This window comes from Salvelinus fontinalis, chromosome 42 (assembly GCF_029448725.1).
Source record: "Salvelinus fontinalis isolate EN_2023a chromosome 42, ASM2944872v1, whole genome shotgun sequence".
NCBI lineage: Eukaryota > Metazoa > Chordata > Actinopteri > Salmoniformes > Salmonidae > Salvelinus > Salvelinus fontinalis.
The window spans coordinates 21,280,627-21,294,315 of record NC_074706.1 but is presented as its reverse complement, the minus strand read 5'-3'; the positions used below and the strand labels follow the sequence as shown (position 1 = coordinate 21,294,315).

Genomic DNA, 13,689 nt, shown 5'->3' with positions numbered 1-13,689 from the left:
GTGCGCCTTCACAGCCCAGTGCGTCCTGTACCTCCTCCCCGCACTCGCCCTGAGGTGCGTGTCACCAGCCCGGTGCCACATGTACCGGTCCCACGCATCAGGCCTCCAGTGCGCCTTCACAGTCCAGTACGTCCTGTGCCTCCTCCCCGTACTCGCCCTGAGGTGCGTGTCACCAGCCCGGTGCCACCAGTTCCGGCCCCACGCACCAAGCTTCCAGCGACGGTTCCCGGTCCGGTGCCTCCGGCGACGATCCACGGTCCGGTGCCCCCGGCGACGATCCACGGTCCGTGGATACACGGTGCCAAACAAAAAACAAAGTTGAACAAAATCATATAAAACTCTATGCACAAGGACTAATTTGAACAATTTCCACTGAACATTCACGCAAAAGCACATTTACGGGAAGAACTGTGCAGATGCAAAGTTTGGAAACAAAATATATGTAAAAATCTCCCTCAGTTCTTTGTGTGACCATGTTTTCCAAAAACTCTTATATATCTGCTCTGAAATAAGACTCAAAGATGTCAGCAGAAAGAATGGGGTGTCAGTTATGACATGACACCTTGACTTTGAAAACATCTCTTTTGGTTATTGAACTACAGTAAGTGAAGAGGATTTACACCCGGTAACCGAATTACATCATGGGTCCCTGATCTGTACAGAAATGCATAATTATGAATTTTCCTTCTTTTGCATATTTGGGTATTATTCTACACACTGGCTAATGTTGTAATGAGCTCCGCTCTCAAACGAGACCACATTTGGTTGTGCCTGCCCATACCATAACCCCACCTCCACCATGGGGCACTGTCAACGTGGTGAACATCAGCAAACCACTCGTCCACACAACGCCATACACTCGGTCTGCGGTTGTGAGGCCGGTTGGACGTACTGCCAAATTCTCTAAAACAACTTTAAAGGCGGCTTATGGTAGATAATTGAACATTCAATTCTCTGGCAACAGCTCTGGTGGACATTCCTACTGTCAGAATGCCAATTGCACGATCCCTCAAAACTTGACATCGGTGGCATTGTGTTGTGACAAAACTGCACATTTTAGAGTGGCCTTTTATTGTCCCCAGCACAAGGTGCACCTGTGTAATGGCCATGCTGTTTAATCAGCTTCTTGATATGCCACACCTGTCAGGTGGATGGATTATTTTGGCAAAGGAGAAATGCTCACTAACAGGGATGTAAACACATTTGTGCACTTTTATTTCACCTCATGACATGTTGCATTTATAACACTTGACATATTGCATGTATATTTTTGTTCATTGTAGTTGGCAGAGGTCTTTACTTCAGCATTACTGCATTTCTAATCCCTTTGAAATACGTTTTCTTGTAGATGTTGTCTAAGACCCCTTTTCCGTCTGTTTGACTAGAAATCAAAGCCTTTAAATACCAATAAATATCAAATACCTCACTTTAGGTTGGAAAATGGTTGAAAAATGTATATATATGCATTAATTTCTCAAAAATATTGACTCATAGCTTTCATTTGACACCCACTTTGACATGCTCCTACGAACTTCACATATTGGTTCTCATGGGTCCTTTACATGGAAATGCCCATTACCCACAATCCTTTCCTGGCAGCCAGTACAGTACATGGCAAACCACTTAGCCTCTATGCAGCATTGAAAATAGGCAAAAGGTGGCTAAAAATACAGCAGGTGAAAATGGACCCGGGGAGGTTGAGAACATATTACAGCAGGAAGATGATGACTATACCAACACCCTGTCTGACTGACTGGCTGACAGGGGAAGTGTTGCATTCTGGTCACGACAGGAGCCAGGAGGACATCTCAATACACCATAGATGGTCTCCACATCTGCACTGGCATTAAAGAGCTGAACAAGTGAAAGCAACTTACAAAAGCAGGCATCCTCCACATTGCCTTCACCCATCCTGTGTTTTCAGAACATCGCAGGGGGTGAGGAGATGAGGGGAGGAAGTCACTTTTGAAAAAGGTTTATGTCCACACACCGTTTGTTTGCTGCTCCCACAAGTGATGTTTAACTAAAAGCTACAGAAACAGCGTCTCCTCTGGCATGGTTGTCATCAGGTAACCAAACCCACATGACACACAGGGAAGAAGCCATTTTTAGACTTTTGAGATATGTGGGAAAGAGCCATCACCGGGTGACGACTCCTCCACACATCATGTCTACAAGTTAGTGACACACCACACCACACTTGTCACACGGAGGGGACTGGAAATAGAACGCTCTTATACATCCATAGGAAGACGTGAAATGACAGTAAATACTCTCACAGTTCAATATAAGCGTGTTAATATGCAAAACCTCCAACTAACTTTCAGGTGTCTCAACTTACCCTAATTAACATATACAGTAGGATTAGGTTGTTCGTGGACAATACTTTAGACAGTTGACTACAAACGTATATTTTCGATATCTGATACAAAGTTGCTCTGCTAAAACCAAAGCAGCTCAGAAATCCCCAAATGCACCATCATGGATGGATTAAAACAAAGGGTACTCTCAATAATCATTTAATGGCAAAAACAGAACCTATCGATTTTGGTCCTTTTTAGAACGCTAACAGATAAACAAGCTCACAGACAGCCGATAAAGCCCATCCAACAACCGAGGCCACCTCTGCTTAGACAGCGAACTGGAAAATTTATTTCTCTCCATTTTAAAGAATGTGCGAGAGAAGCACTTAGGACTCTATTGATTTTTAAAAACACACGCCATATGTCTTGCCAACACAGCCAGTGTTGGTGGTGTTAGCCAAGGGTCTAGCACTGTGATGGGTTTCTATAGAGCGCCAATGATACTAGATGGTAAATGCTGCTATAAAATGGCTAGTTGTCTGTCCATTTAGAAATCTTACACGGCCACACACACACGCACGGCCACACACACTGGGGTAAATCACGGCACCGGCGTCGTGGCTTGTCGCCATCCAAACCAGGGCCAGATTAAAAGGATCATGTTTCCGGGGGACAGACCAGCGGCGACACAGCAGCTGTGGCCACCACGGCCCACAGGGGAAGTGTTATGGTGGGACACTGGATCCGAGCACGCGCTCTCTCTCTCCCCCTCCCTTCTCTGAATGGAAATGAATGGTATTCAAACCTTTTCAGCTATAAAAAAAACTTTAGAAACTTGTGTCCAATAGGAAGACATTGTTTTTGTCTAACCCTTATTTCACAAAGCAAGTTGACTGAGAGAACAACTATAATTCACAACTTGTGTCCAATTGGAATCTGGGAATACGCAGGTACACCTAAAATGTCTTTCCACACCGAGCCCCATATCCACCTGCAATTCCACTCAGTCCCCTTTGGGGGGCAGTGTCCTACACTTTGCCTAGCCTACCTCTGACCCAAAGAATCAGCATGGAGCCATTCCAATGTCTAAAGCTTTAATGGCTATAAAACAAGTCACAGTCTTCGTATCAGACGGTCATGGGGACGGTTGTGACAGCGGCTGTAAATATTGAGGCCTGGCGCGTACCGCTGTGATTAATCGGCGAGTGTGGCGGCGCTGTTTATTAGCTGCCAGCACCTGATGAATCCCCAGACGAGCACATCGCCACACATCAACGGAATCATTTATCGAACAGGAAACGAGTAAGCTGGATGGGAGGATAAAAAGAGGGAGGGAGAGGGATGTGGGATCACTGCTTGATGCTCTCACCAGAGCTCCTTATTCCATGGATACATACACACACAATGTCTGAACCATTACATTCATAAAATGAGACTACCATGTTCGAATCGTGCCATTCTCTGCCACTGCAGTGACCACTTAACTTTGCGTCACGTGAACAGATATGCTCAGCCTCAGTGTTGCATTTCGCTGGGTCCTCACTATACAAATGTCTCCGCTTTGCGTCGACAAACAACCGAGCTCCCACGCTGTTCCCCTGTGCACTTCTCATGACAAAAGGAAGACACTCCAGCACACCGCTGATCTTTGATGACCCACAAACAATGCATCTCACTGCGACATTTTGGGAACTTCTCAAAATAAAACCCTCTGAGCTTCTCGGATGTCCGATGCGTCACACCCCTTGGGAGCATTGGGGTACGCAGTCACACACATACGCGAACAAGTGGTGGTGGGGGGGGGGGGGAATTTCCCTATACAAGATGTCTTCGTCCCAGGTGATGTGCGTTTGACTATGTACGCTAGTAGGTCTTGGGAAAAAAACGTATATCTTCTGCAGACTCCTACCCAATTTCAAATGGACCCCTTTTTACCCATAACCCTGAATGTTTTGGTCCGGTTTCCGAGACACAGATTAAGCCTAGTCCAGGACAAACAAAATAACACATTCCAAATGGAATTTCCAGGACTAGACAATCTGTGCCAGCGAAACCGGCCCATAGGCCTGGGGTCCCCCTGGGTGCATGTTTAGTTTGTTGTCCTACACAGCTGATTCAAATAACCAACTCATCATCAAGCTTTGACTATTTGAATCAGCTGCGTAGTGCTAGGGCAGGCATGGGCAATTATTTTCCATGGAGGGCCACATTAGAATATATTTTTGCCATCACGGGCCAGAATCATATTACATGTATATGACTGTGTTGACAGATATATCTACTGTAAATCACATCCAGATATGCTACTTATTTTACTTTTTTAACATGCACAGAAATAAACCACATCCATGTTCTCCTTTTGGTCAGTATTTTCATTATTAAACATGCAGTGACCTACACGGAGGGAAAAGTACACTGTGCATTCAGCACCACGGACAGAACTCTTGTTCACGGGTATGCACAAAAACACAAGAAAGAGAGAGAGCTCAACATTACATTTCAACTACTCAGTGTGAGGAGTGATGTCTCTGATGGGCATTGACTAGAGCAGTGAAGTCAGGTAGTTTCGGATGTCGCTAGGAGTAGGATTGCTGAGAGGTGAGTCAGTAAGAGATCTGTGCCTTGACTTGTTATATTTCATCCCTGAAAATGTCTGTTGACCCAAAATGTACATATTTGGAAAGTTTTGTTCATTAAGAGATGCAAAGAACCTCATCAGTGACATTGTTTTGAATAGTTCTCCAATCACTGCATCAGAGTAAAGATCAATAAGCTCAAGTTGCAGGTCAGCATTACAGCATGTCATTTTCCAACACTTAGAAATCCTCAAAACAATGAGAAAACTCACCGTTCAAAGCACGCAGCAGTGATGTATACTTCTCCCGCTGGTCATCTGATAGGGAACAGACTAGTCGTGTCGGAAGGTGGGTGAGATTGTTGGCTTCTACTTGGCCGGTCAGGATGAGAAATTTTCCTTTGAATGCTTTGACAAGGCTGTACATCTGATGTACAAAAAGGCCCTTCCCTTGTAGTTTGGAATTCAGTTAATTCATGAGGGCCATGATGCCCACGGTGAAGGCAAAATCAGCCAACCATTCTTTATCTCGCAGTTGAGGGAAATCCACATATTTTCCTTTCATTTGTAAAAACTCAGCAATCTCTGACTTCAGGTCCCACACCCTTTTAAGCACCTTCCCCAAACTCAGCCATCTCACGTTTGTGTGGTAGGGGAGATCTGCATGACCCGACTCTGTCTCTTCCAACAGTGAGACAGTGATTTAAAGATTTTTCTGTTATGAAGTTTACCACTTTACTATCGAAAATTCATTATGTGATCTGAGCATGATTCCGCGGGCCGTATTGAATCAGGTTGCGGGCTGCCCGGGCCGGCCTTTGCCCAGGCCTGTGCATCAAAATTCCATTAAGAATGATTTCTTTGTCCTGGACTAGGCTTAATCTGTGCCTAGTCCAGGGGTGGGCAAAACAGTTTGGGAAACCTTGGTGTAGAGGATATATTGCATGGATCGGATAGTTGTCAGTCTAAGAGAGCAATGTGGAGCTATAAAAATGTTGCTTAGAAGCAATGGTACCTCAAATTTTCTTCAGCATAGAGCAAATTTCAGGTCTGCTGAGCACAAACTTTAACATTGTGAAAATTCTGTGCCACTTTCTGTGTTCGTTTACTGTGAACACTGAGGCTGTACCCGCTTTAAGTTACAGTTTCAGACTGTGGTCAAGTAGGCTACTGTGGATGCTCATAATGTAGGCTAACCAGAGAAAACGCATCCCATAACATGGAAATAGCTGTTCATTCAGCCTACATTAGCAGCCAATGTGGGCCTATATTCCTTTTGAAAAAAAAAATGCAGGGCTAGACATTAACCTGTTTATCCACTTGTCCTTCAGACAAGGAGATGACTGAAAATGTTGGTGTGTAGCTTTATGCAAGAAACCACTTTACAAAATAAAATGCATTATTATTCCCATACCATAATTAGAGGATCAGACAAATTGTGCTACCCTCTGCCTATTGTCTAAGCTTATTCAAGTCCATCTCAAAATACAACACTGCCCCTTTAAGACAAAAAAAAAGCACTTTACCTGACTCACTTTTCAAAGATGTCTAGAAATGTACACGTTTTGTGCTCTTGTAGGAAGAAATCACTCCCCCGTTGCTGACTACAAATGATCTATAACTCACACACTAGCAAAGGCTATGAACAAAATGTGCACACATGGCTACATGCAGCTTTCACATTGATCTCATAACAAGCGCATCTACTCATGACCACTCGCTCATGCTGTAAACACAGTCCAGTTCAACGTAAATGGCACAGATCCATATATGGCAATGGTCTATTTGCATATAGGCCTACTGCAGCTCAGATTTTTTATGGCGCACCGGTCTGTGTCGAGTAGGGGCCTGAGTCATGCAATAGGCTCCTACTCCACGCATTCTGAGGGAACTTTGCTTACGCCTCGATCACAATGACAGCGTCATTGCATTTTGGTACAGCAGAAGTACATTCATTTCCAATGGAACGTTGTGTTTGCCTTGCAGCATTGCATTGCAGAGGCAGTCGCAGTGCGTTCTGTGTGGTGCAAATGTAACGGATGTGAACTGGCTAGCTAGTTAGCGGGTACGCGCTAATAGCATTTCAATCGGTTACGTCACTTGCTCTGAGACCTGAAGTAGGGTTTCCCCTTGCTCTGCAAGGGCCGCGGCTTTTGTGGAGCGATGGGTAACGACGCTTCGTGGGTGTCAGTTGTTGATGTGTGCAGAGGGTCCCTGGTTCGCGCCCGGGTCGGGGCGAGGGGACGTCATAAAGTTATACTGTTACACATACCTTGGATTTATCGAAAGTATGAGTCAAACTATATGCATAGACGGCTTGACAGAAATGGTAGCAGAAGGTGAATGTTGAACTTTTGTTGCACACATACCCAGATGATGCCGCGTACTATTTTGCACAATGGCGCTGTCGGTGTGATCACGGCGTTTAAAAGGTGTTTCACACTTGCAAAAGTGGATGTGAAACAATCCGTTAGAGATGGTAATTTAGGCCTTGTGAGTATGAAAGCATTGTGAAAATCACTCTGACCAGGTGGTTCCTTTCAGTTGGATACATTCAGACTCTTCCATAAGGGATAAGAAATGATACCTTTGCCATGAAGTAATTTGATTAATGGCATTAAAAGGTGGATTAGCCATGAGTTTATTGGTTTAGTCAGAGTCTAGCGGGGCACATTATCACCCGATTGACACTGCACAGTTTTCAATTAAAAAGGGACTATTTCCATTTTAAAATCGAGTTATATTTTGTAGCCTTAAGAAAACAGATGCGCTGAATCAGGATGGTGGTTTAAGTTATGGTTTATGATGTACTGAAGTTTATGGCAAAATGTTATATTTCTATAAAGATTCACAGCCCCAGTCCTAGGAACACGTCAGTCTACCTTTATCGGAGGGCAATAAAAACACTAAACCTCATATCAAGGGACCTACTGTACACAAAGAGCCACTATCAAAACGTCGACAACAAAAATAATGTCCATAATAACTTCCAATTGTGCTCCGGGGCAAACAATGGGACTGTAGTTCCTTCCCAAAGTTAAGACATAAAATGCCAGAGACTCCAGCTCGCATAAATATATATATATTTTTTACTTCTCTGGAGTTTTTGTTGGCTTGTTCTTGGGGAAAAACTCGTAACTTTCAGAAGTCTATTGACATAGCAGCACTATGCGCTACTCCCATACTCCCGTGCCCTTTGAGGATAGAGTAAAATCTCATTTTGACTAAAACGTCTGGGGTAGGCTTATAAATCATATCCAGCTGACACTTGTGGTGCCACCGAGCATGTTATGAGTCTAACTTCGCTCTTTTATACCACAGATGTTTTGAATGATATAAAAGGCGATTCAATCTGAGCCTAATGTAGAAGCTCTGTATGGATAAATAATGCATTTCCTTAAACTCTATGTGGGAAAATACTCTCATACTTGAATTTCTTCAGTTCTCAGCTTTGCAATTTATTGAATCCTCCCCCAAGAGTTAAAATAAACTAAGCTAACTGCAACATCTGTGGCTAATGCCGAGCAGAAAGCCTGGAGAGGAGGAACTGCAAATCTCCAAGAAGTACTATTCCCTTCTTCCTCTGTTTTCAAGCCCCAAAAACATACGTTGAGATTGCCTAGAGCTGTTATATTTTATTGGGTCACAGTGGTTTATCCGTAGCTTGTAATTTAGGTGTTGGTGGAGACCTCTGGAGAGTTGTGTATATAATTACTGAACAAAAATATAAAACCGCAACATGCAACAATTCCAGCGATTCTACTGAGTTACAGTTCACAGAAGGAAATCAGTCAAATGAAAAATTCCTTAGGCGTAATCTATGGATTTCACATGACTGGGCAGGGGTGCAGCCATAGGTGGGCTTGGGAGGTCATAGGCCCAACTACTTGAGAGCCAATCAGAATGAGTTTTCCCCACAAAAGGGGGTGGCTCCTCAGTTTCATCAGCTGTCCAGGTGGCTGGTCTCAGACAATCCCACAGGTAAAGAAGCCAAATGTGGAGTTCCTGGCTGGCGTGGTTACACGTGGTCTGTGGTTGTGAGGCTGGTTCGACGTACTGCCAAATTCTTTAAAACAACTTTAGAGGCAGCTTATGGTAGAAAAATATACATTAAATTATCTGGCAACAGCTTTGGTGGACATTCCTGCAGTCAACATACCATGCTCTCTCAAACATCTATGCCACTGTGTTGTGTGACAAAACTGCACATTTTAGAGTGGCCTTTTGTCCCCAACACAAGTTGCACCTGTGTAATGATCATGCTGTTTAATTAGCTTCTTGATATGCCACACCTGTCAGGTGGATGGATTATCTAGCAAAGGAGAAATGCTCACTAACAAGGATGTAAACAAATTTGTGCACACATTTTTTGAGAAATATATTTTTGTGCATATGGGACACGTTTCAAACATTTTCCATGTTGTGTTAATATTTTTGTTCTCTATAGTTTCACTGGGTCTCCAGAGACACAGCCCAGAGCTAGCAATGTCTAAGCCACAGAAAGGCCCCCGGTTCGCCCCCACGAGACCTGTTGAATTAAAATAGTTTGTTGATGAAAATAGTCATGGCCTCTAAACCTTCAATCTGCATACTGGACCCTATTCCAACTGGACCCTATTCCAACTGGACCCTATTCCAACGGCTCCATATCCAACGGATGTGGACCAAACTCATTAAAAATAGGCAGTAATAAAGCCTCTCTTGAAAAGCCAAACCTTGACCCAAAATTTAAAAAAGAAGAAAAAAATTGGCCTACATCAAATCTTCCATTCCTCTCAAACATTTTAGAAAAAGCATTTTAGAATGCAGAAAAATCTGTTGCACAGCAACTCACTGCCTTCCTGAAGACTAACAATGTATACGAAACACTTCACTCTGGTTTTAGACCCCATCATAGCACTGAGACTGCACTTGTGAAGGTGGCAAATTACCTTTTTAATGGCGTCAGACCAAGGCTCTTCATCTGTCCTCGTGCTCCTAGACCTAAGTGCTGCTTTTGATACCATTGCTCAACACATTCTTTTGGAGAGACTGCAAACCCAAATTGGTCTACAAGTTCTGGCCTGGTTTAGATCTTATCTGTCGGAAAGATATCGGTTCGTCTCTGGATGGTTTGTCCTCTGACAAATCACCTGTAAATTTCGGTGTTCCTCAAGGTTCCGTTTTAGGACCTCTATTGTTTTCACATATATAATATATAACCTCTTGGTGATGTCATTCGGAAACATCATGTTAACTTTCACTGCTATGCGGACAATACACAGCTGTACATTTCGATGAAACACAATGCAGCCCCAAAATTGCCCTCCCTGGAAGCCTGTGTTTCAGACATAAGGAAGTGGATGGTGGCAAATGTTTTACTTTTAAAAACTCTGACAAAACAGAGATGCTAGTTCTAGGTCCCAAGAAACAAAGAGATCTTCTGTTGGATCTGACAATTCATCTTGATGGTTGTAGAGTCATCTCAAATAAAACTGAAAAGGACCTCGGCGTTACTCTGGACCCTGATCTCTCTTTTGATGAACGTATCAAGACTGTTTCAATGACAGCTTTTTTCCATCTACGTAACATTGCAAAAATCTGAAACTTTCTGTCCAAAGATTAAAGTGATTCTGTCCAAAGTGATTATGCATATATGATAAACAGAGAGTAGCAGCAGCGTAAAAGAGGGGTTGGGGGGGCACATCATGCAAATAGTCCGGGTAGCCATTTGGTTACCTGTTCAGGAGTCTTATGGCTTGTGGGTAAAAATTGTTGAGAAGCCTTTTTATCCTAGACTTGGCACTCTGGTACCGCTTGCCATGCGGTAGTAGAGAGAACAGTCTATGACTGGGATGGCTGGGGTCTTTGACAATTTTTAGGGCCTTCCTCTGACACCGCCTGGTGTAGAGGTCCTGGATGGCAGGCAGCTTAGCCCCAGTGATGTACTGGGCCGTACGCACTACCCTCTGTAGTGCCTTGCGGTCGGAGGCCGAGCAATTGCCGTACCAGGCAGTGATGCAACCAGTCAGGATGCTCTCGATGTTGCAGCTGTAGAACCTTTTGAGGATCTCAGGACCCATGCCAAATCTTTTTATTTTCCTGAGGGGGAATAGGCTTTGTCGTGCCCTCTTCACGACGGTCTTGGTGTGTTTGGACCATTCTAGTTTGTCTTATCCGGTGTCCTGTGTGAATTTAAGTATGCTAATTCTCTCTCTCTTGCTTTCTCTTCTCTCGGAGGACCTGAGCCCTAGGACCATGCCTCAGGACTAACTGGCCTGATGACTCCTTGCTGTCCAGAGTCCACCTGGTCATGCTGCTTCTCCAGTTTCAACTGTTCTGCCTGCGGCTATGGAACCCTGACCTGTTCACCGGACGTGCTACCTTGTCCCACACCTGCTGTCTCTAACTCTGAATGCTCGGCTATGAAAAGCCAACTGACATTTACTCCTGACCTGTTGCATCCTCTACAACAACTGATTATTATTATTTGACCCTGCTGGTCATCTATGAACGTTTGAACATCTTGGCCATGTTCTGTTATAATCTCCACCCGACACAGCCAGAAGAGGACTGGCCACCCTTCAGAGCCTGGTTCCTCTCTAGGTTTCTTCCTAAATTCCTGCCTTTCTAGGTTCTAGGGAGTTTTTCCCTAGCCACCGTGCTTCTACATCTGCATTGTTTGCTGTTTGGGGTTTTAGGCTGGGTTTCTGTATAGCACTTTGTGGCATCGGCTGATGTAAAAAAAACGTATAAATACATTTGATTGATTGAATGAATGACCTCCAGGGATCACCAGTCACTTTCTATCAGTGGATCGAACCACTCCCGACGCACAGGGGTGTTAAATGTTAAATGCACTCAAAAGATAGATAGTGACTTGTGTGAAGAGCGTCCTCCCACCGTTCTCCACTTTAGAGAGTCCTCGTCGGCGTGTGCTGATAACTGGGGAGAGAGGTGGTGACTATTAAAGCGTGCTCTTCCATCTGTGGCCGTTTGAGGTGTTCCCTCTCCATCTCCCCCGATGACTTGGCACTTTTCCGACCTGTCGGAGCTAGCGTTATAATAATGATGATCTCAACAAAACTTATTGGCCACAAATTTTATTTGAGTAAGAGAGAAAGGGAGAGTGATCGCAGATGCTTTACATGGGCCCTCAAACGCATTTAAGCGAGCGGGAGATTTCTTTTTAAATGGCTGATTTGATGGAAATCAAGACAGGCCTGCTTGTCAAAGCTAGTATGACCGAGTGGGATATAATGGACTTGGCTGCAGCCTTGAGGTAAATAAAACAGAGCAGAAAATGAAACTAAGCTTAGCACCATCCGCTAGCATCACTCAGTGACAGTAAATATAGGGGAAGTCTATTGGAAACAGACTCAGGTTGTCTCCCAAAATGGCACCTATTGGCCCTGGTCAAAAGTACTGCACTAACAGCAAATAGGGTGCCATTTGGGAGGCAGCCTTATACGTCAAGGAAAATCTCGGCAAAGAGACTGAGGGGAAAAACATTGCCAATGTCTCCAATCTCTGCCTCTCCAAATACGGACTTTTCAAATCAAAGATCTAATCATATTAGAGGCTACGGTTATATGTCTCAAAGGAGCTGGTTGGTGTATTTTAGTGGAAAGGCCTCATGAAATAATGGATGCAAAAGAGACATGCTATATGCCGTTTGACGTTCGTCAGTGTCCGTGACCAAGGTAATACACTGCAGCTGCGCTCAGTGTCAAAAACGGAGGCATAATGTTTGCCATTGAAAAAAGTCAGGTGCAGATGTTGGTTTCGATCTCTGTGTTTCTTGATACACACGCATGTACACACACATTCAAACATACAGCGTTTCAAAAGAGGATTGATTGTGTGTCTGGTTATGTTTTCAGGTTGGTTAGTGTACATGGAAGGTTCCTGTGTGTGTGTGTGTGTGTGTGTGTGTGTGTGTGTGTGTGTGTGTGTGTGTGTGTGTGTGTGTGTGTGTGTGTGTGTGTGTGTGTGTGTGTGTGTGTGTGTGTGTGTGTGTATGTGTGTGTGTGTGTGTGTGTGTATCTGTGTCAGTTCAGGTTAGCTGGTGAACATGGCCCGACCGTTTGAATTCGTACAGTATGCGTGAGTGTCTGTATGCGTTTGTGTGTACGCAGACGCATGAGCGACTCGGATGGCCGCTGTTAGATAAGCTGACTATGGTCTCCTCTACAAGGGGCCATGACCCCACAGTGGCCACACACACTAGCAAGAGGTCAGCAAGTCCTAAGGGGGTGGGGGAAGGGCTATTTAAAGACGCACACCAAAAATGAAGCCGATAGCCTTTTTTGGGTTGAGTCTATTTTTATGCACGCATAAGGATTACTTAAACTGTCTGTGAAAATGTTTCTTTGGCTCTGGTGCTAATGGAGGTTGACTAAGTGCAATATCCGGAGGTAAATGTGAAATTAGTTCATTTTATTATTACCGGTAATTGAAGCCCCAGAGATAGTTTCAAAGTCCCAGTTAATGTACTGTGGGGTTGAGAATAAACCATAGCCTGGTAATTTGGTGAGGATCTCGACGACAGAGAATGAGAGATGGAGACCAGAAATGTAAAAGCAAAGGAATGTCCGTCAAGTCCAAGTAAATCTCAGTCAAGACATGGTGAGTCTGAGGCTCCCCTTAAATCGTCCGATGCCGACAGGGCACCTCAACGCTTCGCCAAAAAAGGATAGAATCCACAATTACTCTCTTCCACAATTAACTGAATTGGGGCCAAGTTATTTTAGTGGTGTATTTTTGTGGGAAATATGTGGGGAGCTCGGGCCGGTGGCACAGGAAAAGAGACGCTTGGGAAACAAAATAAGA

General features: G+C 44.2%; 2 protein-coding genes across 3 annotated transcripts in view; one reads left to right on the top strand and one right to left on the bottom strand.

Moving 5' to 3' along the window:
* LOC129841503 (sorbin and SH3 domain-containing protein 2-like) overlaps positions 1–13,689 on the bottom strand; it is a 109,186-nt gene that overhangs the window by 56,959 nt on the left and 38,538 nt on the right. The window lies entirely within an intron of this gene.
* Positions 1–13,689, top strand: part of LOC129841365 (uncharacterized) — a 29,488-nt gene that overhangs the window by 436 nt on the left and 15,363 nt on the right. The window lies entirely within an intron of this gene.